The sequence below is a fragment of the Mytilus trossulus genome, chromosome 9 (assembly GCF_036588685.1).
Source record: "Mytilus trossulus isolate FHL-02 chromosome 9, PNRI_Mtr1.1.1.hap1, whole genome shotgun sequence".
In the NCBI taxonomy this organism is placed as follows: Eukaryota; Metazoa; Mollusca; class Bivalvia; order Mytilida; family Mytilidae; genus Mytilus; species Mytilus trossulus.
Window position 1 is genome coordinate 71316333 of NC_086381.1, and position 26611 is coordinate 71342943.

Consider the following 26611-nt stretch of genomic DNA (forward strand, 5'->3'; position numbering starts at 1 on the left):
TGGATCAAAACACGACTTTTGAAATCTTTTTCGAAAAATTAAGATATGATATAGAAGACTATCTGATGAAATTTAATAAGTTGGCTCGTGTTCATTGATCGTCCTGAATATGCATGAAATATTTGCCACTGGGCACCAAGTAACCAACAATCAATCGTGTTCATTGACATCGGAATAAATTAAAAAAAATTAAACTAGAGCATGCACTGGTTACTACAAAACAAGTGCCTGAGTCGATGCTGTAGCAAGTATCGTGATGTTTGAAAAGGTTGCACCAACTGAAAATGCAGATGGCATATTTTTGCTCAACTATCGATAGCAAAGATTTGAAAATATTTATTTTACTTTTTCGTATTTTACTGATACATGGAATTATATTTCAAGTTTACAATTTTCAAGTTTATAGTAGATGCAGTCTATTTGTATTTTATAAAGATGATAAAGCCATAATTCAAAAAGTAGAAGACTTGATTCTCCATTGTATTGTCCTTGATCCTCGATTTACTTACAGCCGTTTTGGTGGTAATAAATATTATGTACATGGTTTAATCTCAATTGTTTTAACACTTTTTTCACGTTTTTGTTATTGATCTGAGTAAAGTTCAGTTACATAATTTATTTGCAGTATGTCCTTTGTCAGTAGATATTTTTCTGCACAGCCAGTTACTAAAGTGTGAAATGAGTAGATTGTTGTGTAACACCTATATGGTCATGTGATCAAAAGGTTAGAATTTGAACCGATATATGGTCGTGTGATCAATAGGTTAGAATTAGAAGCCAAATCAGTTTAAATTGATTTTTACTTGGACAAAGACCTAGGTATTTTTATGCCCCACCTACGATGGTCCACTGAACATAGAAAATGAAAGTGCAAAGTTCAGGTTAAAGTTTTTGGTCAAGGTAGTTTTTGATGAAGTTAAACTGAGTCACATCTACTTGAAACTTAGTACACATGTTCCCTATGATATGATCTTTCTAATTTTAATGCCAAATTATAGTTTTGATCCCAATTTCATGGTCCACTGAACATAGAAAATGAAATTGCAAAGTTCAGGTTAAAGTTTTTGGTCAAGGTAGTTTTTGATGAAGTTAAAGTCACATCTACTTGAAACTTAGTACACATGTTCCCTATGATATGATCTTATTAATTTTAATTTCAAATTAAAGTTTTGACCCCAATTACACGGTCCACTGAACATGGAAAATTATAGTGTGAGTGGGGCATCCGTGTACTATGGACACATTCTTGTTTCATTAGAATATTAGGGGACATGAAATATGTTTGAAAGAATTTTAAGGCATTTAATTGATTCAATGTGATCTGTGTTGGATTTTAGATTTTAAAAGTTCCAGAAAATTACTTTTGGAGAATTGAATGATTTCACTAATTTTTCATGTTGCATGTGAAATTACAATATGATGACTTTACCCCATTTCTTTAAGTTTATTGATTTATTAGAGTTGTTATGTTTTCAAGCTGTTACTCTTGTATAAACATCATCGAACTGTAACTATAAGTTCTGTAACCATGGTAAAATTCATGATTGATTGTGGGTGCATAACCCCCTGTGGCAAATATATCATGCATTTCAAGTTGAAAGATCCATGTAACTTGACCAGGTATTGCTTCCAAATAGTATCTACCTACAACAACAGGAATAGGGGACACATTCATGTATATGTCTAGGAGACTGACAGTGTACCAACTGAATTTGTTGGCAATACCTTCTGAATACATTTTTTATATTAAAGTTAATTACATTTGGTTTTTCAGAGAATTTACAAGACTATTATCCACAAAATGCAAGTCTTATTTTGGTGAATTGTTGAACCAGAGAAATGTGAAGACTTACAGACACCTAGACTGTATAGACAACATAACAATGATTAGAGAATCAGACTACAGTGAACATTACAATGATTAGAAAATCAGACTAGAGTCAACATTACAATGATTAGAGAATCAGACTATAGTCAACATTACAATGATTAGAAAATCAGCCAGCTGCATTTCATCAATCAGTTTATGATGAAGCTTTACAGCATTGGAAATGATTACTCAGGTATGTATTGGTTAAAATTTTGAGGTTTGTTTTATAGGATAATAGTGGTGTTTAATTTTATCTTTCTTGAAATAAATATATTAGAAATGAGGTGAAATATGGCATTGATTAAAGGAGATGTACCAAGGAAAACATGTGACTGAATAAACATTTTATTAAAAAAGGATGAACAATACAGTTTTGAGTTTCAATCCTTTCATATATTAAAATAAAATGATATTTTGTAGGGACCAAACAACTGAGCAGAAAGAAGAACCGTATGACCTTAAAGAGTAAGCAATGTATTAAGTATATTTGGGGTTACCAAAGAGTATGGTAAGAACCTCATCTTAAATTATACTTGGTGAGTATTCTTATTGTTGGTTAAATATTAAGCATCATTATGGAAAATGGGGGATCAAGGGTATACACCAACAAGACAGTGACCAAAGGAAAATAAATAACCAAAACCATCTAGAGGTTTCAACTATAGTCTGATGTTTATACAATACGTGAACTTGTAAATCATCCAAAGTCTAAAATATTTGTGAATAAAATGAAGACTGACAAATAACTTACATACACACAAATATCTGACCTAAGCACATGAGCATGTTGCAGGGTGAATTTTTTTTTTAAATAAAGCTTGAGCCTGTTTTGTGCAATGCCTAACCATTTAACGACAACATTTCATACAGAAAACTTTTCAAATTGAGGGGTGTCAAATTTTAAATAAGCCAATTTATGGTTTAAAAAAATAATGGAAATCTTGACTCCCCAACAAGAGAAAAATGTCACTCTTATCATTGAGGATAATGGCCACTACCTGAATGGTCTTTAGAATTAATTCAGTTGCTCTGGTCATTTTTCAAAATTTAACAATGTAAGTAAATATGGATTTGTTTGATCAATGGGAGATAACTCTGACCACATGGAATAATTCTGAAAACTTAAAGAGGGGTCCTGATCCCAAAATCCCGGGCTTAAAAACACAAAATCCTGAGCTCCCGAAATTTAAATAAATTTAGATCCTGACATCAAGAAATTAAAAAAAAAAAAATGTATCCTGAAGGGGTCAATCCCTAAATCCTGTGCTTTAAAATACCAGATTCCTGAGTCCCAATATAGGTCCTATCCCCCTCACATATATAATTGATAACTAAGATAAAAGAAATTCAGAAATTGTTTTGCCTTTTGCCATGCTTACAATCAACAAAAGATTTTTTTCTTCATTTTTCAAAATAAATTCCAAGACTAAGATGTAGGATGCCATTCTTCTAACAAAATACCACAGCATGGAGACCCTAATCAGCACACTAAAATGTCCAAACGTGTGTCCTACATCTTGAAATAAATATAATTTTATAAATGTTCAAGTATCTTCAAAAACATTTTTTACTCATTTCTACTCTGTTGAGACAATTTCACTAGCACTGCACTTTGACTTTGACTTAGACAAACACAATGTTGATTGAAGTTGAATGGTACTAGTGACAACTTTGTTTGGTGACATGGAAAGCATTTCGTCATTGTTAGTAGTTTTATGGGCACATCTCTTGAGTCACAAAGAACCTTATGTACGTTAGTTCCATTGAAATGTTATATGCATTGTCAATGCTAAACATTTGATTGACTTTGACTGATTTTTTTTTTAGTTTCGTCAGAGTGTAAATGAGTTTGAACAAAAGGCAATATAACCTTTTTTTAGTGATAAGAAGATTTGACTTTCATTTTTGATAAAGTTTTCACCAAATTTATTGTTGATAGCAAGGCTTATGGTTTGCACAATAGAATATGCCTTTTACACAATGAGCTCAGTGGTGAATCCAGGGGTGGGGGTGGGGGGGGGGGGGGGGGTCTGGAATTTGGAACCCCCCTTTTTTTTGGCCCATCAATGCATTTGAATGGGAGCATATAGTTGGACCCCCCCCCTTTTAATCTGGGTTGGGAACCCCCCTTTTTGGGGCCTATCAATGCATTTGAATGGGAGCATATAGTTTGACTCCCCCACCCCTCCCCCCTTTACTCTGGGTTGGGAACCCCCCTTTTTAAAATGGCTGGATCCTCCCCTGGAGCTTGTCACTTTCACTCAAAAAACATTAAAGAAACCATCAAATTCCTAAGCTTAGGTAGGAGCTTCAAATTGTTATAAAAATTACTTAATTATCATTATCTTGTGTATTTTAGCCACCTTCTCCTTAAAAAAAAATACATTTAGATAATTTATCACTTAAAGAGGCATTTGCAATGATTTAGATAAACAATAACAGCACTTTGGTTTTTTTATAAATATTAATAAAAGTGGAATAATGAAGAAATGACTTGTAATTATTAACAGTCATTTTTAAAGTTAAATTGGTAAAAATGATCTGAAAAGCATTGCTGATTTCATATTTTTTTCCAAAACCACAATTCAACCTCATTTTGGTCTGTATGCATACAACATTTAATAAGAACCATTGTAGTAGATGGTTGCTCAGCTTGGTCAGATAATAAAAAGAACAGAATGTCAAAATAAAATGGTTTTGCCAACAAAAAATATTATTTCAGTGGTAAAACTCAAATGTTTTTGCTTCAATTTTTTACTCACTTGAGTGCAATTATTTGCAAAGTACAAATCTTATACAAAAGAATTATGTCTGAGACAACAACCCAACCAAAGAGCAAAAAACAGCCGAATCAACTAATGACTCTTCAACTCAGCAAGAAAATCCAGCATCTGGAGGCAGGCTTCAGCTGACCCCTACACAAAAATGTTCACTAGGTCAGTGAAAGTGGATGTCATACTAAACTCAATAAAATGAACTGAAATTAAAAAACCTACGAGACTAACAAGGTCCAGAGGCTTCTAACAAGGGACAGGTGCAAAAATGCAGTGGGTTAAACATGTTTTGAGAGATCTCAACCCACACTTATACCTCTATGAGCCAATGTAGAAAAAACAAACACAGCAATTTGCACGGTAAAACTCATTAAAAAGAAGTCTGTGTCCAACTTCAGAAAAGGTAACAAAAGAAACAGACTAATAATTTGTGTATTTTTACAACATTTACAAAGCTAAATTTTGTGGGAAAATAAAGTAAAAGTTAAATTAAAAAAGAAATATTTAATTTTGAAATTTACTTCAAAGGAAAGAAAATAAAGTTTAATTGATTTTATTCTTATATGTGTAATGTTGTATATGTATTTATATTTCATTTCAGAGTTCAACAACAGATTATTAATTCTATAATTTTGATTTTTGCAGATTGCAGCAGTGGGATGTTACAGTCATAGACGTTGGATAGACTCCGTTGTACTAGGCCAGGGAGGGTAGCGCAGAGTTTCCGCAGCACTATACAATAGTAGCAAGATCACTCTACCATGAGCTTGTTAAAGGGCCCGTTTGATGAAAGTGACACCAACGTTCTCCACAACACTACAGATTTGTTTTTGCAGATGCAGCCGAGAGGATGTTTCAGTCATGGACTCATTTGATGGAAGTGGCACCAACATTCTCAAACACTAATAATTTACAAATTTGTTTTTGTTGTAGATGCAACCTCAGTCATACACCCTAGAGTTTGGCTATGTTGTGACAGAAGAAGAGTGGCATATAGACTTCTGTATGTCCATTTTTATGGAAGTGACAAATTACTAATCTTTCTTCTTATATCCATTTCAGAGTTCTTACAAAGATGCATAGGTATAAAATATTTATTATTTTTTGTCTTTTGGTGTATTTTTGTCAATGAGTTAAAACCCAAAGAACAGTACATCGATCAGAAGTAATAAGTTTGACTAGTGTAATTTGAGAGAGAACACTCTGGAACACAAAAAATATCCTACCTCATAAAAATTTAACACGACATCTTATTTTCACCTTTTTTCATTGAAGCAGCACACAGTGTAGTAAAGAATGTATGCATGTCCTTGAACTTCTAGAAATACAATACCTAATAGTTAAAACAGTCTGGTATAATGGTCAACAAGAGCTACATAAAAAAAAGGAAGATACCAAAGTTAAATTAAAAAAATATGTATTTAATTTTTGAAATTTACCTCAAAGAAAATAAAATAAAGTTTAATTGATTTTTTTCTTATATGTGTAATGTTGTATATGTATTTTTATTTCATTTCAGAGTTCAACAACAGATTATTAATTCTATTATTTTGTTTTTCGCAGATTGCAGCAGTGGGATGTTACAGTCATAGACGTTGGATAGACTCCGTTGTACTAGGCCAGGGAGGGTAGCGCAGAGTTTCCGCAGCACTATACAATAGTAACAAGATCACTCTACCATGAGCTTGTTAAAGGGCCCGTTTGATGAAAGTGACAACAACGTTCTCCACAACACTACAGATTTGTTTTTGCAGATGCAGCCGAGAGGATGTTTCAGTCATGGACTCATTTGATGGAAGTGACACCAACATTCTCAAACACTAATAATTTACAAATTTGTTTTTGTTGTAGATGCAACCTCAGTCATACACCCTAGAGTTTGGCTATGTTGTGACAGAAGAAGAGTGGCATGTAGATTTCTTTTATGGAAGTGCAAATAACTAATCTTTCTTCTTCATATCTATTTCAGAGTTCTTACGAAGATGTATAGGTATGCAGTATTTATTATTTTTGTCTCTGTGTATTTTTGTCAATGAGGTAAAACCCCAGAACAAATCAATCAGAAGTATTAACTGGTGTAATTTGAGAACACCCTGGAACACGAGAAATATCCTACCTCACAAAATTTAACATGAGACATCTTGTTTTCACCTTTTTTCAAGGAAGCAGCACACACAGTGTAATCATGAAGGTATCCATGTCCTGGAACATCTGGGAATAGCATATCTCTAATAGTATTTTTACTACTATCCTCAAAATTCAAACAAAACAGTCAGATATTTTGATCAACAAGAGGTACAATCTCAAACCATGTGGTGAAAAAAAAAAACACATAACCAAAAAAAGTGACGGAAAATTGTCTACACTGACAACAAAATATTATACAGCAACAACCCATTCAAAGACCTGAGAGATTCTCAAGCACCAATTCAACCAAAGACCAGGGATGATCTCCAGCAATGAGCACCAACCAAAACAAAGAACAGACATGAACTAGGGCAAAAAGCACCAACCCAACCAAAGACCTAAGAGGTTTTCAGGCACCATGCAACCAACTAAACTAAATAGCCAGGGATGATCTCAGACACCATGCACCAACCTTTCCAAAGATCAGGGATGCTTTCAGGCACAACAATCTTACCAAAGACCAGGAATGATCTGACACCAAGCACCAACCAAAACAAAAAAAAGGGTGATCTCAGACACCACAGAATGTTAGCAAGTATTTGATATGTTAACTTATCTACTACTTGTGTAAGTAAAATGGGTTTTTTTCATTCTGTGCTGCATTTATTCTATCAAAAATTGTCAAAATGCAACATGAAATTTTTATTTGTTTTTCATCTCTTTCTTCAAAATGTTTTACATATTGAAATTTTTTGAAAATTCCATTGGACTATCAAAAATAATTAGTAAATAATTTCTTGAATAATTTTTTTTTATTGGAAATGTTAATTTACTTTAATCAACGAATATGAAAATAAATGTTCAAACCTTTTTCATGCATAACCAAATTAATTAATGTGTTAAATAAAAGATTACAAATAAAAAATTTCTATATTTTTTTTTAGAAAATTAAGATATGCTTCTAAGAGTTTTTACAATTGAACTGTTCCAGAATATAATAATGTATTGTTTTTTACAGAAAATATAAGGTAAAATGACAAATTATGATTCGGGTTTACATGAAAACACTGATATCTTGAATGACAGTAGCATAGGTGGATCCAGGGAGCCTTGCCCCCCCTTTTGTGGGTAAAGGAGTAAGTTCGGTAAGAGGCATATTTGGCCCCAATTATAAAGTACATAGTAACAAGACAATAACTGTTTCAAGTTGCCTTAAAGACATGTTAGAAAGTTACACAGAACTGTTTTTGTCAAAGTTTACTTCTAACACGTTAATTTTTACATCCCAAAAAGGTCAAAATAAGGGATTTTGGTGAAATTTGTCAAAATAAGCCAGATTGCAACCAAATGAAGGACCAGGAAACATAGAGCGCAGGCGTTGACAAGCTTAAGATTCAAATAAGACGTGTGAAATGTCTTCACAAACATTATTTTAAAAGATCTTTGTTGTCGACGTATGCGCTCTATATTTCCTGTCCAATAATCTATGGAAATTTACCCATTTTCATTGATTTTTTCGTGAAAATCAATATGAGTTCAACTTGTGACGTCATAATGAAACGCAGAAACGTAAAATTTCCAACAAAATGGTGTATATCCTAGCTAGTTAATGGATTAGCTGTAGTAATTTATCTTGATATTGGTCGATTAATCTGAATTTGAAATTTACGCTAAAAAGGGGGCCATTTTAGGACCTTATCGAACATACTCCTTTTGGTTGATTATATAAGGAATCACTGTAGTATGACTAGAGGGGGCCCCCTCATGAAAAGTTCTGGATTCTGCCACTGAGTAGCGAAATAAAAATTCACTAAATTAGAAGGGGAGGCAAGTTGTATAAAATAAGGGTATCAATACGATATGGTATTTCAACAAATGATGCAATTTTGCTCTAAATTTGTGAAGTAAAATTCAGGTACACTATGCCAAGATCAAATTCATGTATATTTTACCCTTGGGAAGTGGTAAAAAACTGCTTGAAAATTAAGATATGTCTTTAGTTAATGGGGAAAATATGGTTTGGTTCAGATTAATTGAATAAGATTTTGAATTTCTGAAATAAGTTGATATTGTAATAAAAAAAAATATTTATGATTATCCCAAACATTCACCATCAACGATTCTGGAAGATTATGTCGAGCAGTTTTTTTTTGTTGTAAAAGTTTTCATCCAATAATTTATAACTGTAGCCAAATAATAATTTGATTAATTAAAGCCATGGACACCTTCTCATAATTTAAAAATATTGAGATAAATATGCCGATATAAATACAAGTGGTACTTATTTGATTCTTGTCGGTGGATTCTGGAATAATTTTCATTTCATATTTAAAAATTACCAAAAAGTATTTTTTTTGAGAACATATTCAGCTTGAATACATAAATGACAGAGATTTTTATTAAGCATTTCATGTGAACAACCAAGTTAGAAATTTGACCGAAAAAAACTCAAAAAAAGATTCGGGCATACAAATTATAATATACATTAAAAACTGGATATTAAATGATAAAACTGTGGAAGAAGATTGATTTAATTTGATTACAACACTATTTAACCATTGAACAAGATTTTCTTCTGAAATGCAGCAAAATGGTTTGCCCATCAATTTCAATAGTTTCAATAGTTAAATTGATATATATAGGAAGATGTGGTATGAGTGCCAATGTGACAAATCTCCATACTTATATATGCAACAACATTTGAAGCTAAAAAAGAGGTTGGAGATTAACCCAGAGTGGAACGCCCATTTATTTAATTTCTTTATCAAATTGATCAATGCAGAAAGGGTGATAGTTGAAATAACTTAGGATGAGGTTTATTAGGTTGTAAAACAGTTTAAGGTCCTTGGATCAAATGATCAACAGATATTTATAAAACATTTTTAAACATTGTCTTGTTTGCATTGTTAGTGCTTTCGGGTGGTTGAAATTTTCAAAACAATTCATGCAGTTTTTGGTGATACACTCATTTAAATGATAAAACTGAAATTTCAGTTTTGTAATTTAACAACTTCCCTAAATATTTTACTGTTTTCAATACATCTTGATTGTCAAATTGGAGAATAACAGTACATTTGTACTTGAAACTAAATTAAAGTTTGTGATCTGCATTTAAAGTTTCATAGCTGAACATTAATGTTCATCTTGATTTTTTTTTTGAAGACTAAGCAAATATCAAATGACCATTTCAGAAATACATTGAGCTCAGAGCGCTGCGTTTCTTATCTATTACTAACATAGTTTCTCTTTGGAGTAGCTTGCAGTTGCTAGGGTCTGGTTGTTTCTTTTGTTTTTTCATTGGTTCTTTGAATGGTGTCATGGTTTTCAAGTGTTCAGGATATGGTGTTCTGCTTTTGAGGGAATCTTTATATGTAATTCTGAAATGAAAATATTTGATATTTGTTTGGTAATTTAAGTATTAAAAAAATTATAATTTTGAGCTTAAATCTGTAAAAAAGTTTTATAATTTTAGAAACAATGTCAAAAACAAAGGTCTTTAATCAAATTCTAAATTATATTTGACATATTATGATGTATTGGAAACCAAAATATTAAAAATATATTTGTATCTTAGATTGAATTCAAATACCTTATTGTGAAAAATTACCCAAAATGTTATATACTTAAGCGTCATCAAAATTATTTCAGGGTATCTGTTTCTTAAAAGCACCGATTGCTAACAAGATAATGGTGAAGTAAAAGTAACATTTCAAAATTATAATCTACCTTTTAAATTAAATTCACTTAATGCTTTGACCAAGTGGGAAGAACAAGTATTTAAATCATTTCAAATACCCCCCTTAAACCTTCATTCTTATTTATCTGAAACTATCATCATTTCCCAGAGTTATTTAGATAAAAATCCCTAGTATTAAACAGAAGTATCTAATTATTTTGCTTCAAATATATCATTCTTGGGTTCATTTTTAACTCTAACCCCCAATAATATGCTGCTTTCATTCAGACATTTTACAAATTCTCCATACAAATCCCCAAAAAAATAATTTTGTGAAAACCTAAAATTTGTCATTCACATGAATAATAATAATAATAACTGTCAATAATAAGGAATCCACAGTATTCACATTTTGCTTGAAAAATATTTGTAATCAAGTTTCATCAATTAGCCTCGAATGTTGTATTTAAGCGAAATAGTTGTTTGTTTCTTTGCTTTGTCTTTACACAGCTGAAAACTTTTACTTTTAAGCAAGGGAGATAACTTGTTTCAAATTTAATTTAATTAAGAAATTTCTAAAAATGACATTTGTCCATTCGGCATCATATTTTTCTAAAATCAGTGTAATTCTTAAAAATGTTTGGTATAACTATTTGGTTTATAATTATCAGTACATAATTAACAACTATTTTTAATTTTAACTTTTTCGTCACATTTAACAATTACTCATCATGACAAGATTTTGACATTTCTTTTCGAAATTCCCCTTATATTTCTTTTAAAAATTGCATACAATATTCACTTTAAACATATTATAATTGTTAATGTTTGTGTCATTTTGGTCTTTAGTGGATAGTGGATAGTTGTCTCATTGGCAATCATACCTCATCTTCTTTTTTATAACTAAGCAGGTTCAAATTAGATCATGTACCATACTTTAGGGGCAGTGGTAGATTCAGAGGGTGGGAGTTCTGGAGAGGTTGGATCCTCCTTTTGTCGAGCCTTTGACTTAAGTTGAAAAATTGACACATAGCGATCCTACATTCCGTCATTGGCATCGTCCAAAAATATTCACTCTGTGGTTAACGTTTTTAAAATTTTAATAGCTTTCTTAAACTATCCTGGATTTATACCAAACTTGGACAGAAGTTTGTAAATGATCATAAGATAGTATTCAGAAGTAAATATTGTAAAAATAAAATTCAATTTCTTCGTATTTTACTTGTAACTGGACTTAGTTTTTCTCCTGGGAAATATTACATTCACTCTGTGGTTAAAGTTTTAAAAACTTTGATAACTTTCTTAAACTCTCCTGGATTTGTACCAAGCTTGGACCAAAGCTTGTTTATGATGATTAGATAGTACATGTACCCAGAAGTAAATTTTGTAAAAATAAAATTCCATTTTTCTGTATTTTTCACTTATAACTGACTTAGTTTTTCTTCAAGTTAACATAACATTCAGTCTGCTGTTAAAGTTTTTAAAATATTTATTAAATTCATAAACTATTCTGGATTTTTACCAAACTTTGACAGAACTAGGACATGCTTCTTTTAATCAAAAGATAATAAAAAAAATTAAGGGATTGCTAAAGTGAATTTGATAAGATAGCCATATTTTGGATCCTATGACACCTTCATCAGGATTGAAACTATAGGGAACTGCAGAATCCTGTAATGATAATTTGCATTTCACAATGTCACCATCAGGATAAATTATAAATAGGAGAGTGAAGGTAGATGCGAAAATAAACTAGATCAAGAATGTTAAATAAAATATGTTTTTGTATATTTGGACGACATTTGACTTGCAATTATGTACCATTTACTAGGCTGGATATAGTACAGACTTGCATATCGTACCATTTCCACACTGGAAGCAGTACGTTTGTCTGAGCGAAGCCAATTGGAAGCATGTACCTCTTAGTGAAGCTAATTGGGAGCACATACCCTCTGTCTTGTTGCGAAGCTGATTTGAAGCAGTACATATATACCTCTGTCTGCTAAAGCTAATTAGAAGCAGTACCCCTGGCAGTGCGGTCCCAATTAGAGGCATGTAACTCTGAGGGAAGCCAATTGGAAGCATGTACCTCTGCAAAATTTGATTAAACACTATTCAACAAATTTTATTTAACATTCTTTTTAAACCATTAATACTTTTTGTCGAGCCTTCAACTTTATTTGAAAAAAACATGAGACTTAGCCATCCTACATTCTGTCAGCAGCGTCATCATTGGCGATCACAAAAATTCACTCTTTAGTTTAAGTTTTTTGAAATTTTTATAACTTTCTAAAACTATTCTGGATTTCTAAAACTTCCACCGAAGCTTGTATATGATCATAAGATAGTACCCAGAAGTAAATTTTGTAAATGAAACAAATTAATTTTTCCATTTTCTACTTATAAATGCCAGGAAACAATACATTCACTAAAGTTTTTAAAATTTTAATAACTTTCTTCAAATATTCTGGATTTGTAACAAACTTAGACAGAAGCTTGTTTATGATCAAAAGCTAGTATCTAGACAAAAAATAGTTAAAACTTATTTCCTGTTTTCCGTATTTTGCTTATTAATGGACTTAGTTAACCTTATATTCTGAAGTTAAAGTTTTTAAAACAATTATTAGATTCATAAACTATTCTGGATTTTTACCAAACTTGGACAGAAGCTTCTTTCAATCAAATGATAGTCTGAGAGGAATATTTTTATTGATATTCCCCCCCCCCCCCCTCATTTTTGTTGAGCCTGGGATTAACAGCAAAAGTAAGCGAGACACTGGGATCTGCAGAACCTGTACAAATTTTTTGGTTGCAATTAAATAAGAACAGAACCTAGTTTGAACCCTGCCTTTTATCCTGGGTGGGAGCCCCATCTCTTTAAAAATGGCTGGAACCACCCCTGGGGTAGAATAATTGCTTTTTTATCATTTGAAGATGGAAAAAACTGTTTACGTTATTACATGGGATTTGTTTCCAAATGGCAGAAAAGAGGTGTTTCCTGTCTTGTGTATTGACAGGAGCTAGTTTTGACTGTTATCCTCCATTTAAGGAACCAGTCATTCTCAAAGTTTACCTTGTGTCAGTCCATCTCTTTTAATGTCAAGATATCAGTGATTTCTCTTCTTTTTGGAAACATTCTTATGAAAAACAAATTTTGACATCACCGATTAATATGGTTCATGTATCAAACTTAATTTGGGAACAAAAATGTTACTTTTGAATTGTAAATTTTGAAACTATTTCCTTCAACTATTCTAGTTTAATGATTTTATTACATGGAATTTGAATTTGGACAATTATTTTTTAATTTAAAGAAACAGGATTTTTTGAGTTTACAATATTTCATCCTAAATTTTATCCTAAATGTAAAGATTTCTTACAACATACCACTATTTTGTATTATATTTGTATTTTATATTATCAGCGTTTCTTTTACCATTGAAACTTCAAAGGAAGATTGCACTCAAGTTGAAGTTGTGTTATTCCTAGTATGAAACTGGTTGAGAAATTTCCCCCCATTTTCCCGAAATTTGTGAAATTTTATTAAAATTTACAGACAGTACTCGTTTGTGTATAAATCAACTCCTGCAGTTATAATTTTTTCTATTCTTGAATTAGGAGATTTTTATTTAAACCTTTGTAAGAATGTAACAATTTTTGTTTAGAACTCACATGATGAGCATGCAAATTGATTAAGGTTAATCGTCATCACAAATGTTTGACCTTTTATATTTCCATATATTTAAATTTCAGTAAAGACCATTCTCCTTTGTTGATGGAAAATATGAACTTGCACAACTGAGCTACTTCAGGCTATGATCAATTTTTGTAGAATTATTTTCATACTTATGATGTGTGTGAAGAGAAACTTAAAACAAGGGAAATTTTATTTAACTATGCTCCAAAATATTAAAAAAATGTTTGTGATTTATAGGTGTTAGCCAATAAATATTCTGTTCTTTTTATATAACCTCTTTTTTTAGGTATTTACATATCAGATGTCTGCTAACTAATATAAGAGCAATAATTTGAGCTATGTAAATAAAAAAATGTAAACATAGTTCTAAATAAAAATGGAAAGAGAAATTGTGGGTATTTAAAAAAAAACATTTGGTCAATTTTCAAAATTCAAGTTACATGTATAAAAGCACATCTGATATTTTTACTGTTTTATGTATGAGTTCAAACAATTATTTTTTATATTGAGAATTACTTCCATGCTGCCATGAATGTAAAAAGAAAATATTGTGAGATGCTTTGGAACATTCTTTGGACAATTGTATATTGGATTATATACAACGGAAAGGACATTGGAATATTAAAATGGATTCAGTGAACTGGTTATCACAAAGAATTATGTTGAAAAGCATGAAAAGTAGCCATGGCAGCAGCTCCAAGGAAGATGGTTACATAAATCTTCAACCAAGTCTGAGGCTTCACCAAGAAAATAAGAAGGCAAGTTTAATTCAGCCAAACATTTTCTATACAATCAGTAATTTGATAAAAATTGTATATTAAGGGCATATGATAGAGTTGATGTTGCTAATGTAAAATGTTATTTTTGCCATTCAATGGGAGATAACTCATAATTTACCTTTATAAACAATGGAATATATTTAAATTATTATTTTTGTGGAGTTGAAAATTCAATCAATAAACTTAAGACTTACTGTTTTTGATTTTAATCTTTTATATTGATTTTACAGTTATTTATGTTTTAGTAAGAAATTGGAATAATGTTTGGTAAATGTCAGGGAAATTGAAATATAAAGTATATAAATTGTAAATTTTCATATATTTCAGGTTTTTTTTTGTGAGATTTTTTCATGGTGTGGGAATAAGACTTGGAGGTCTAATACAGCTAGTATATAGGTAGGTGCCAGTATACAGTTTCAAATAAAATAAATGTTTTATAAATATTCTTTTTAAATTTTATGTGGTTCAGGCTTGAAAGTTTCTAAGAGTTTGGTTTCTAGTTTACGCATTTTTTTTTTTATCAGTACAAACATAACGTAATTTTGAATATCGAACCTAATTGTTTAGTTTGTTGGATTGCTATCTAGTTAATATATGTTCTCAGCCTCTATTACACATATATAACCTATTTCTTTATAATTTCATATGGTAACAGTGATCTTTTGAAACCATTCTGGTAAGACTTAACACTTTATATTTCAGATTAGCATCAGCTTGTCTGTAAGGATTGAGGCTGAGAATGGCTATTGGAGCTGACTAATATGGTAAGAACCAATACATAAATTAATGAGTCATTTAGCCAAGAACATGTAAATACCCTAGAATGTTATGCAAAGAAGTATTATATTTTAATTATGCAGATCTTGAGACGTAGTAAACTTTAATTTTTCTTGAACTATAACTGTGATATAATCTAAAGGGAGGTATCAAGATAAATAAAGGAAATAAAAAAAATATTCAGTTACTTAGAAAATCTTACTATCTGTAAGTTTTCTAAAATTGTTCCCGTATATACATTGTATAATGAATGGGATGTGGACCATCATGTGGTATGATTGCCACTGAAACAACTATCTCCCAGAGACCAAATGATATGTAAGCAACAAATGGTCACTATGGCCTTCAAAAATGAGCCAAACATATACCTTACAGTTAACTTTAAAAGTTAGAAACATGGCAAAATGTGAAACAATTCAAACAAGAAAACCAACAGCTTGATTTATAATGAAACCATGAAATAATAACAATTATTGCTATTTTGTGCATTTTTCCTTTGATCTTTTTTGTGATAATTTTCATATCATGCTTCTCGCTTGAGATGGAAAAATTATCGCTAGAAACTAAGGAGACCACGTGGCGTTGCTAACAAAATTGACATTGAAATTGACAAGGTCGTCATAGGTAAAATAGCGATAAACAGATTATCATTGGTCATCTCAACGATAATCTATAAATACGTCGAACAACAACCAACTACTTGTCATCCCTTGTTTGCTACTGAAGACTGGTTGTTTGTAAATTCAGTCTACAGAATCACTTCACAGCAAAGTAAAAGCAATGTTCTATTGTTCTATGCATCATAAGTGCATTTATTAACTAGTTACTTATTCCTTTGCATTGAATATTGTTCTGAAAGATATTAGAATGTATATTTCTTTTTCAGGTGACTTCAACTGTGGCTGCAGGAAATTATTGTGCAATACAACTGAAACCAAAAAGAATGTAATTCAGACTATTTTTGTGTATGTTTTAAAAAATGTTCATATTTTTTTACCAAAAAAAAAATTAAAAATTGTAAAGATTCTCCATTTTCAACAAAGCTGGAAGTTGTTGGCTAAATTGATACTTCATAATTTTCCGATTTTACTTTTAGACCTACTCTTGATATCTTAATTATGGTCAATGTGTTATCAAACATTTCCAGAAGGTTAAAAATGGAGAATCTAAAAAAAAAAGAAAAATAATGTTATTTTGTTAAAATGTACATTTGGGTTTTCTGATTTGTTGGATGTATCTCTTTTTTTCTTCATTAGTTTGTTATTTTTTGCAGTGTTTTTAGCTATAAAAAAGATTATTTCACAAGAAGCATAGAAAAAAACACATCTTGGTGAGAAAAGATTAATTCAGATTTTTAGTGTTAAATGCCACAATAAGCAAGATTTGTTATATATCTTGGTGTCCATTTTTTCAATTGGTTGAGAAAATCGGAGTAATGGAAGTGAACCACCTAGGTGAACAATGATGTACTAAATATTTTTGTTAATTATTTAAATAATTTATATCAAATTATTTATTATTTATTATAGCTATACCATCTTGTATTTTTGTTAGATATAGCAATGATGTGGAGTCTAAACAGTTGAAATTTTTGGCAAAGGGAGGTAATAAATTATTCCCCTGTTTAACTCCTCATTCTTTTAAATTTATTATTTTACTTAAATATTCATATGTATAAGTTTTTTGTTTAATATCAGATGTATACTAGCTAACAATGACTATTATTCAGAGTTCTGTAAATAAAAAAAAATGTAAACAGAGCTCCAGATAATAGATTTAAGGGTGGGAGAAATTATGGGACACTATCGGTAGAATTGATTTGGTGAAATTTTCAAGATACATGATTAATTAAGAGTGCATCTGATATTTTTTTTTATTTATTTCTATAAATAATGGACCAAAAACGAAAAGATTGCAATTAAAATAATGATGACAGCCACTCTGGCAGCCAGGAGGGCAGCTCTAAGGAAGATGGTCAATAAAATTTTCAACCAAGTCTGAGGCTTTACCATGAAATTGAGAAGGCAAGTTTATTGAAGTCAAACAATTTCTATACATTTTCTAGAAATATTTGTTAAATGTACATATTCATCCTTATTTTCTGCATGAAAAACATCTTTCAATAATTTATTTACCAGTTTAATATTTTGGGATACCATTGTCAAGGGGTACAATCAAAATCACGTGATGGATATACACACACCGGAAGTAACAGTCGAGCAGACCGCTTGAAAGGTAAGTAGTCGTATTTACTTGTTTATATCAATGAAATTTAATAAATAAGGTAGTGCACGGAATGTCGGATACTATCTAGTTTTGAAATACACAATTATCATTGCTGGAAATCGTGCAGTAAATGCTAACACTTCGACACAAAAATTCGTTGAAAATTTGGAACTGTGTCGAAGTGTTTTCAATAACTGCACGCTTTCTAGCAAAAACAATTGTGTATTTTAAAACTACATACTATCCGACATTCGGTGTGCCAACTTATTAATCAAAATTTAATTGATATAAACAAGAAAATGCCACAACTAACCTTTCAAGCGGCGAGTTCGACTGTAACTTCTGGTGTGTGTATATCCATCACGTAATTTTGATTGTACATTAACAAGAATTTCTATTACAATTGCAGGAGTAAATTCTAAGATAGGAATTAACTTTCAAGGGGAGACTAGCACAATTAACAGCAAGATTTGTTCATTCAATGGGAGACAACTCATTTTCATTATTCAAATTAGTTGAGTGCAGAATTCAAATCATAAACCTTGACTACTTTTGTTTGTTTTTCAATCTTTACAAAATATGTGGATTTTATACTATTGGTACTTGAAGTAAGAAATCAGTAAAATGTGTAAATCAATCTTTAGGTTTACATAGAAATTGGTTTGTAAAATTAATAAATGTGTTAATTTCTTTTTAGGTACTTTCTGTGGCATGTTTTCATGGTGTGGGAATAAGACTTGGTGGTCAAATACAGCTAATATGTAGGTAGGTACCAGTATTGTTAATCCTGTTTAAAAAAAATAATCTATAAATAAGATTATTTTAAAATGAATACTGACTTTTTTAGGGTTAAAGGTTTATAAGAGTTTGGTCAACAGTATATACTCTTTTTTTATCAGTATCATATGACAATGGTCTCTTGGCAAAGTATGGCCTTATAATAGATTTTAAATTTCAACTTTTATCATAGAATATCAAAGGGGCCCCAATTTGGATCTTAAATGGATATATTTCAAGAAACTTAATGTGACTTAAAATAAATCGCTTCTTTATAATACATTGTAGTCTCCATAATTAGCTATATTGGGAGATATTATCAAAATGCTATAATTTTGTTAATTTTCTTACCTAAAAGCTTAAAGAATACCTTTGATCCAAAATGTTTCGTAACTTATAGGAACCAAGGGTAATACATGTATTTAAATAAAAAGACGTAAACTATTACTGGATATGCTAAAAACTGTTCTGAATTGTGAAAAATTGAACCTTAATTGGCGCTTTTGCGAATACACCAGAATTGCATAATCAAGATGTCATAACTTAATAGTTTATAGTGTCAGGTGCCAAAATGAAGTGTTTATTTTGTATCAATAATGATACCAGAACAATATATATGTTAAATTAGTAGTATTTGGGCTTGATTTAAAAAAAAAAAAAAATCTTAGGGCCAACTTAACCCTTTTAAGCCTACTCCTTTTAGGATTGAATTGTGTTGTTGGATTGATGTCTAACCAATGTTCTCAAAACCTATCGCATATATAACCCATTTTATATATCATAGATACAGTATTTCAGAAGTTATCCTTTAAAACAATTTTGTATTTTATATTTCAGGTTAGCACCACAGCTTGTCTGCAAGGATTGAAGCTGGGAAACGGCCATTGGAGCTGAATTTTATGGTAAGAAACTAAAATATTGATTAATGAACTTTTAAATTCACCATGTATTTTTTTATGAACACATGTATTTTGAAATATTTTCCAAATTAATAGTTTTAATTATACTGGTAATCTGGATCGGGTATTTAAGAATAAAGAGATGTTATAAGATTGCCAACTACTCAACTATCAATAAGAGAAGCAAATTACAATCACTGTAGGACCTTCAGCAATGAGCAAAACCTATATGAATGTAAATAATGCAACTGGTTGAATATCACAATAGGAACTTGTATTTATAAATCTAATCTCTAATGCAAAACTTTGAGGCCAGATTTTTCTGAAATCTTAGGATTATTTATCTTGCATATTTGTCCATTTGTTGAAAAATCACAAGAATAGCATGCAATAATTTCTGGTTTTACAGTACCAGTTTTAAAGGCCCTGCCTGAACATAACAAAATGTGAAACAGTTTCAAACTAGAAAACCAGTGCATTAATTCATACAACTTATAAAGGAAAATAAACATGATGCACATCAACCATTGATTTTATCATCCTTTTTTGCTAATAATTGTATAAATCGGTATATCGGTTTGATCTTGTTTTGACAAATATGTTTAAGAATGTTTATTTCTATTTCAGCAAGCTGTGGCTGCAGCAATGATTATGTGATAAAACTGAAGAATGTTATTCAAATTTTTTTGTATATATTTCAAAAAATGTAATTTTTTATAAAAAAAAAAAAAAAAAAAAAAAAAAGTGTAAAGATTCTCCATTTTCAATTAGATTGGAAGCTTGTATTTACAATTGTTAGATCTTCTTCTTTATTCCCCCACCCCCTGTATCTCTATTTCATTTTTACTTTGAAAATGAAATGGAACAGACAAATTTTACTTGTCAACTTAATAATGGTCTGTCTAGTCAAAAGGCCTCCAGTTGGTTTAGAATGGAGAATCTAAAAAAAAATATGTATACATTTTGTTATTGCTCCCTTTCAATTTTTATAAATTCCAGATTTTAAGTTTTGGATTTATGGGGCTTTATTCATAAAAAAGGGGGATTTTTCACACCTGGACAATAACTCAAAAAGGCTTTCACAAATGTCCATGAAACTTTGGTGAATTGTTTATCTATTGACATAAGCTCCCTTTCCCTTTTTATTAATTTTAGATTTTACGTTTTCTTAACCCTTTCCTCCATGGATTTTTTTTCTTCACATACTTGATTCACATAAGGATTTTATCAATAAAAAAAATCATCAGGTTTAAAGTATTAATGCATTGTGAAAACCAATATTTCATCAATGAAATTAAGGTCAGATATTCTCATAAATATTCTTTTCATATTGGATACAAACTTTTTTAAGTCTGATGCAGACATTTTGTAGTCAAAGCATTTCAACTGAGGTACTACACAGGCGTCAAAAGGTGTCATTATGGAGTAAAGGGGGTGGCGTCAAAAAGAGTCATTATGGAGGAAAGGGTTAAGTAATGAATTTTTATACTTAAAAAAGGGGGATTTTATGCAGTTTTGGTGAAACTTAAAAGAGCAACGGCCGTATCATGTGCTAAAGCGCATCCCTTTATTGAAATGTGTTGTAGTTTTTACATATTATTATTTCTTTATTTTAATTATACAAATTTTGTATTGTTAAATATTTAAAGGGTGTGGAGTCTCAACAGGGTGAAATTTTCAGGACAAAAGGGAGGTAATTCCTTTGTTATACTCATTATACTTGAAATTTCCCGAGTGTTTATATGGAATATAACTTTTTTAATTAAAATATTCACTTTTGTACACATTTTCTTTAAATATCAGATGTATACTTGCTAAAATTACTTTTATTTTAGATTTCTGTAAATAAAAAAAAATGTAAGCAGAGCTCTAGCTATATATAATAGATTTGGAGGGTGGGAGAAATTGTGGGTAACTACAATTGATTAGGTGAAATTTCAAAAGACTTAAAAAGTGCATCTGATATTTATTTTTACATAATGTTATTTCTGAAAGCAAATGGACAATAAGATGAGGACATAAACCACCTTCCAGGTTAGGATAGCAGCTCTTAAGGAAGATGGTCAATTAAATCTTCAACCCAGTCTGAGGCCTTACCATGAAAAATATGTGGTGAGTTGAAATATTCCACAAAACTAATGATCATATTATTATAGGCATTTTAAATTATTTGTTTATAATGGGTTTGATTTTGAGGACATCTACATCAATGCTGAACAATTTTATAACACATTAAAAAGAAGATGTGGTATGATTGCCATTGAGACAACTATCCACAAAAGACCAAAATGACACAGACATTAACAAATATAGGTCACTGTACAGCCTTCAACAATGAGCAAAGCCCATACTGCATGGTCAACTATAAAAGGTTCTGATAAGACAATGTAAAACAATTCAAACAAGAAAACTAACAGCCTTATTTATGTAAAAAAAATGAACGAAAAACAAATATGTAACACATAAACAAACGACAACCACTGAATTACAGGCTCCTGACTTGGGACAAGCATGTACATAAATAATGTGGCGGGGTTAAACATGTTAGCAGGATCCCAACCCTCCCCCTAACCTGGGACAGTGGTATAATAGTACAACATAAGAACGAACTATAAAAATCAGTTGAAAAAGGCTCAACTCATCAGATGCACAAAAATACAAATGGATGTGAACAACAACTTGTATTCAATTGAATTGTTTTGTACCTTAGGTATCAAGTTAACATACAGAAAATGATAGTATAAGACAAATTCATAAGAAATGTGACAAGGCATAATTTTGTTACACTTTTAAAAAAAATCTTATGTACAATTTAATCTTAAAAACATTTTTTTTCAGGTTGTTGAAATTACAATGATTTCATGGTGTGGGGAGTAAGACTTGAATATCTGATATTGTTAACATGATGGTAGGTATACAAGCTTTTAGTTTTTTTCATAATTTAATAGTAATTGATATCAATTGTTTTTTTAAAGGTTTGAAATACTATACTATATGATAAAGTACAAGTTTATTTTTGTATTGCAAACTTAATAGAATTGAAAATAGCAATCGAGAATGAGTTGGAGAGATAAAAAAAACATACAAAGAGCAGAAAACATAACCATTAGTTTGATTTTGAATACCAATTATTTTCTCACAGAATTTTGTATGTTATTCGAGAACTTTTAATCAATTATTATGATCTATATATATTTTTTAAAGTTGCGAATAACTGACCTTGAACTTTGTTTTACAGGTTAGCATCACAAGTTTCCTTTGGGTAACTTGCTTGAGGAGTAAAGAGAGCTGTTAAAGGTGAGAATTTATTAATCAACAAACAATTTAAATTTTAATTATACATGTATCTATGCCCCTAGATATCTATGTATCCATTTTTACTGATTTTTTGTCCCTTTCCTGAACAAGAAATATAAAGTGGATATAACCTGATATCAAGTAAAAAAATAGCTTTTATAAAAAGATGCATAATAACTGCCTTACATTCAGTGGTTCATATATTCGTTTCAACTTTCAAAAGAATTTTATTCCTACATTTTTAACATAAATTTTGTGTGGAGTAAGTGTCAACTAAACAACAAATAACATACTGTATTCAATTATTTTAACTTTTTGTTTAGTGAATTTATCAGCAGCTTCTGCATTCATCATGTTGAATATTTCAAATAATTACTCATGGAAAATTGATGTTAAGGTGGTACCCAACACTTTCACTAAAATTAATTTGGCTCGTTTATATTTTCATAAAATTTTGACAAAGTATTACTTTTGACCCTTTGACAAAAATATAAAAATTTCAAAAACGTTGAACGAACTATTTTATCAGATAAATTACACTGATTATATAGCAGTTTTACAAACACTTCTTTTGATCATTAAAAAGCTTAATCCTCCCTAAATAACACAACGTGGAACGGGGACCCAATTAATTGACCCATTGGAACGCATTGAAAATCATTGTAAATACATAGGGTCCTGTTCAATAAATAATTTTGATAGCCACCTTGGGACTTCTGGTTCATGTTAGGCATTCACTTAGAAGTGTCTAAGTGCAATCTCAGTGCCTCATGACCGGCATTCCGTTGCAAAATTTTGTTTTTATTGACAACAGGGTCAGTCTGTCTACTTCCGGGAAAGAAAAAAGGCTACAATTTAGGCAATTTACTCTATGTACTGACGCCAGATTACATTTAAATCAATCAAAATTTTTACAGAAATTCAAACTAGAAAGCATACCCTTTCAAATAAATCTACATTCAGTTACAGAACTAGTGAAATAATAACACTACACAATTTATAACAAAAGTTATATATTTTTTTTAAGAACTACATTCGTGGGTACCGGACTGGTTGCCCTAACTGGGATCCTATTCCACGTAATTAAAACGTTTAGCTGATTTTACAGAGTTATCTCCCTGTAGTGTAAGGTACCACCTTAAGTCTCAGAAAAGTTTGGAAAGTTTATATTTGTCTTCAGGAGCCTGTTTCTGGGGTTGTATGTTGATGTGTTACATATTTGTTTTTTGTTCATTTTTTGTACATAAATGAGGCCATTAGTTATCTTGATTGAATTGTTTTACAGATGTCATTTTGGGAATCTTTTATAGTTGACTTGATAATGGTTTATGGGCATTGCTCATTGTCGACGGTCATACAGTCTATAGTTGTTTTAAATTTCTGTATCATTTGGTCTCTTGTGGAGAGTTGTCTCATTGGCAATCATACCACATCTTCTATTTTTTATATTTCACATTCAGTGATATCAGGTTCTTTTTTTATTTGAAAAATTGCACATTAAATGTTATTATATTCCAGAATAATAATTAATTCGAAATCAAACAATAATTAAAACTTGACTTTATTTCTTTTCAGTTGAAAGTGTCACCTTTGCTGCCTTGTGTGGTACAATCTTCAGACAATATCCTGCAAACCGTGGCTGAACTGTTACTATCTTTTTTTAGTAGAATCCTTAGACAGTAATCTTGTGGCAGAATGAGTTGTAAACAAATTGTTTTTATTCCTGTATTGAGTTTCAAATTGGATATTTTTTATTTATATTATTTGTATTCCATTTGCATTCAATTATTGTTTTTTAATTGATGAATCATTAAAACTTAAATTTTGCGGGGTCCTAAAGGACTTTCTTAGAGGGGGCCAGCGCAATTGATTAAACAAAATTTTTCCCGCAACAGGGAGAGGAGACATCCCCATAAATATGCCTTTGAAATGGGGTGTTAAAGAAGATTTGTATTGTTTGTTTGTTTGTCCATCATCAGCTCTCATCCACAGCTTGGTAGATTTTCATTGAAACTTTCAGCTGATTTTCTGTACTAAAGGCAGTATGTTTTTTAATTTATTATAATGGAATTTTGGGTTTTCCCAACCTTTTTGAAGTGAAAACAATGGAACACAGTGTTGGCAGATACTGAAGATTATTTGAAAGTTTAGAGAAAGTCCCATTTAATCTTGATAATTGTGGGTTAAAGTTGTAGATGGATAAACAAACATATCATACACTTACTCACTTTACCTATTTGCGAATCCAGAACTTAACATAAAGGGGCCCAACACCAGTCATTTCCTGTACAATCAACCAAATTTTTCCTCCGAAAGGGGTTTAGGGGGGGGGGGGGGGGATATTTAATAAAGATTAATATGCTTAGAAATTTGGTGTGAGTAAATAAACTTTACTTTTTATTTTAAAATTTTAAAACAGCATGTGATTAAAAATATGAAATGAATTGTTAAACATATCCTTGGTGATCTAATAATTTTTTGCACAGATCAAGACATCTAGTCAGTGGTGGATCCAGAAATTTTCCAGGAATATGGGGGGCACTGACTGCTTCAGTGGGGCCCTGCTCCAGTCTAGTTTTAGTGATTCCCTAAATATTAAACCAAATTTTTCCCACTGAAGGGGGCCCTCTGAAAAATCCTCTTAATCCACGTCTCTGCTATTTTGTTTTTTTATAACCCAGTAAATAAGTTGAGTTTGTTCTCAAAAAATAATTTGATTCATGTATTTTTTATTGTAGCATAAACATAGCTTTAATTTCCTTTGTTTAAGAATTGTAATGTTTTTTTAATGTCATTTTTGGCACTAATTGAGGATTCTGTTGTTTATGGAATTCTTTTATAAGTTTGGTTAGCAATAAAAAGGTTTTTTTTATTAAACAAAGAATAATTACTCTGTTTACATGTATCAAAAATTAGACATGATTTAATTTAATTCATAATGCTTATTTAATTGGAAATTACATTAGGATTATCTCCCCCTAATTAGTATTCAAAACAATATTATAAAAACAACCCGGAAAATAAATAGAATCCTCAGTAATGTCAACATTTATTTTGTATAAATGTAATATTATGCTAATGATACAAAACCCATGATGCAGATCCTTTTCCTCCTTTTTATTGTAGAGATAATTTACAGACGTGTCCAAATTCATATCCCTAGAATCAATTTGTTTTTTGATATTCGTACACACCTAACAAAAGCAGATTGTGTTTGGTTTCATTTGTATATTTTGTATCATTGTGATATATCATAATAATTATAATTGGTAAATAAAATATATTTGAAAAACCAGCCTCATTTCATTTGAATTTGGATAAGTAAAGGGGGAAGAGATTTCTGTGGTCCACGGTATGACACACATGCAGATGATTTATATTTCCATTAGGTGTCGATCATCATCATTCAACTTTTTTAAGAATTTTTTGTGTAATTTCTTTGCTGGTTTGAATAAGACCCAAAATAAACGATGCTTTAAGCACTACCTTACAGAATTGATCATTGTGTTTGCTGATTACCATCATATAGCTACCAATGCTGTTAATAGGTGACTATAATGCTAAAAGGATTTATGTAAAATCATAATTATTCAAACTGTAGAAGAGGCTCGATAGCTCCATATCTGTATGCAGATGCCTCATGGTGTTTCATTATACATTTTACCCTATATTTCAGGTTCAATAACCAGGGTGTTTTTATGCCCCATCTATG

The 26611-nt window shown here is 30.7% G+C and overlaps 3 long non-coding RNA genes across 4 annotated transcripts; all 3 read left to right on the plus strand.

Moving 5' to 3' along the window:
• The first annotated feature begins 1818 nt into the window (after positions 1-1818).
• On the plus strand, positions 1819-6944 carry LOC134683340 (uncharacterized). 2 transcript variants are annotated; one of them, XR_010101000.1, is made up of 3 exons: positions 1820-2063; positions 2291-2406; positions 6614-6944. It is a non-coding gene; the product is annotated as an uncharacterized LOC134683340 (long non-coding RNA). The 2 variants fall into 2 exon arrangements; XR_010100999.1 differs by lacking the exon at positions 6614-6944 and having other exon boundaries at positions 1819-2063; positions 2291-2590.
• Positions 6945-15248: 8304 nt separating this feature from the next.
• On the plus strand, positions 15249-17719 carry LOC134683342 (uncharacterized). The gene is made up of 3 exons (XR_010101002.1): positions 15249-15319; positions 15626-15687; positions 16587-17719. It is a non-coding gene; the product is annotated as an uncharacterized LOC134683342 (long non-coding RNA).
• A 523-nt stretch (positions 17720-18242) lies between these two features.
• On the plus strand, positions 18243-24952 carry LOC134683341 (uncharacterized). The gene is made up of 7 exons (XR_010101001.1): positions 18243-18534; positions 18624-18691; positions 19541-19605; positions 20230-21714; positions 22441-22510; positions 22841-22899; positions 24475-24952. It is a non-coding gene; the product is annotated as an uncharacterized LOC134683341 (long non-coding RNA).
• The last annotated feature ends 1659 nt before the right edge of the window (positions 24953-26611 follow it).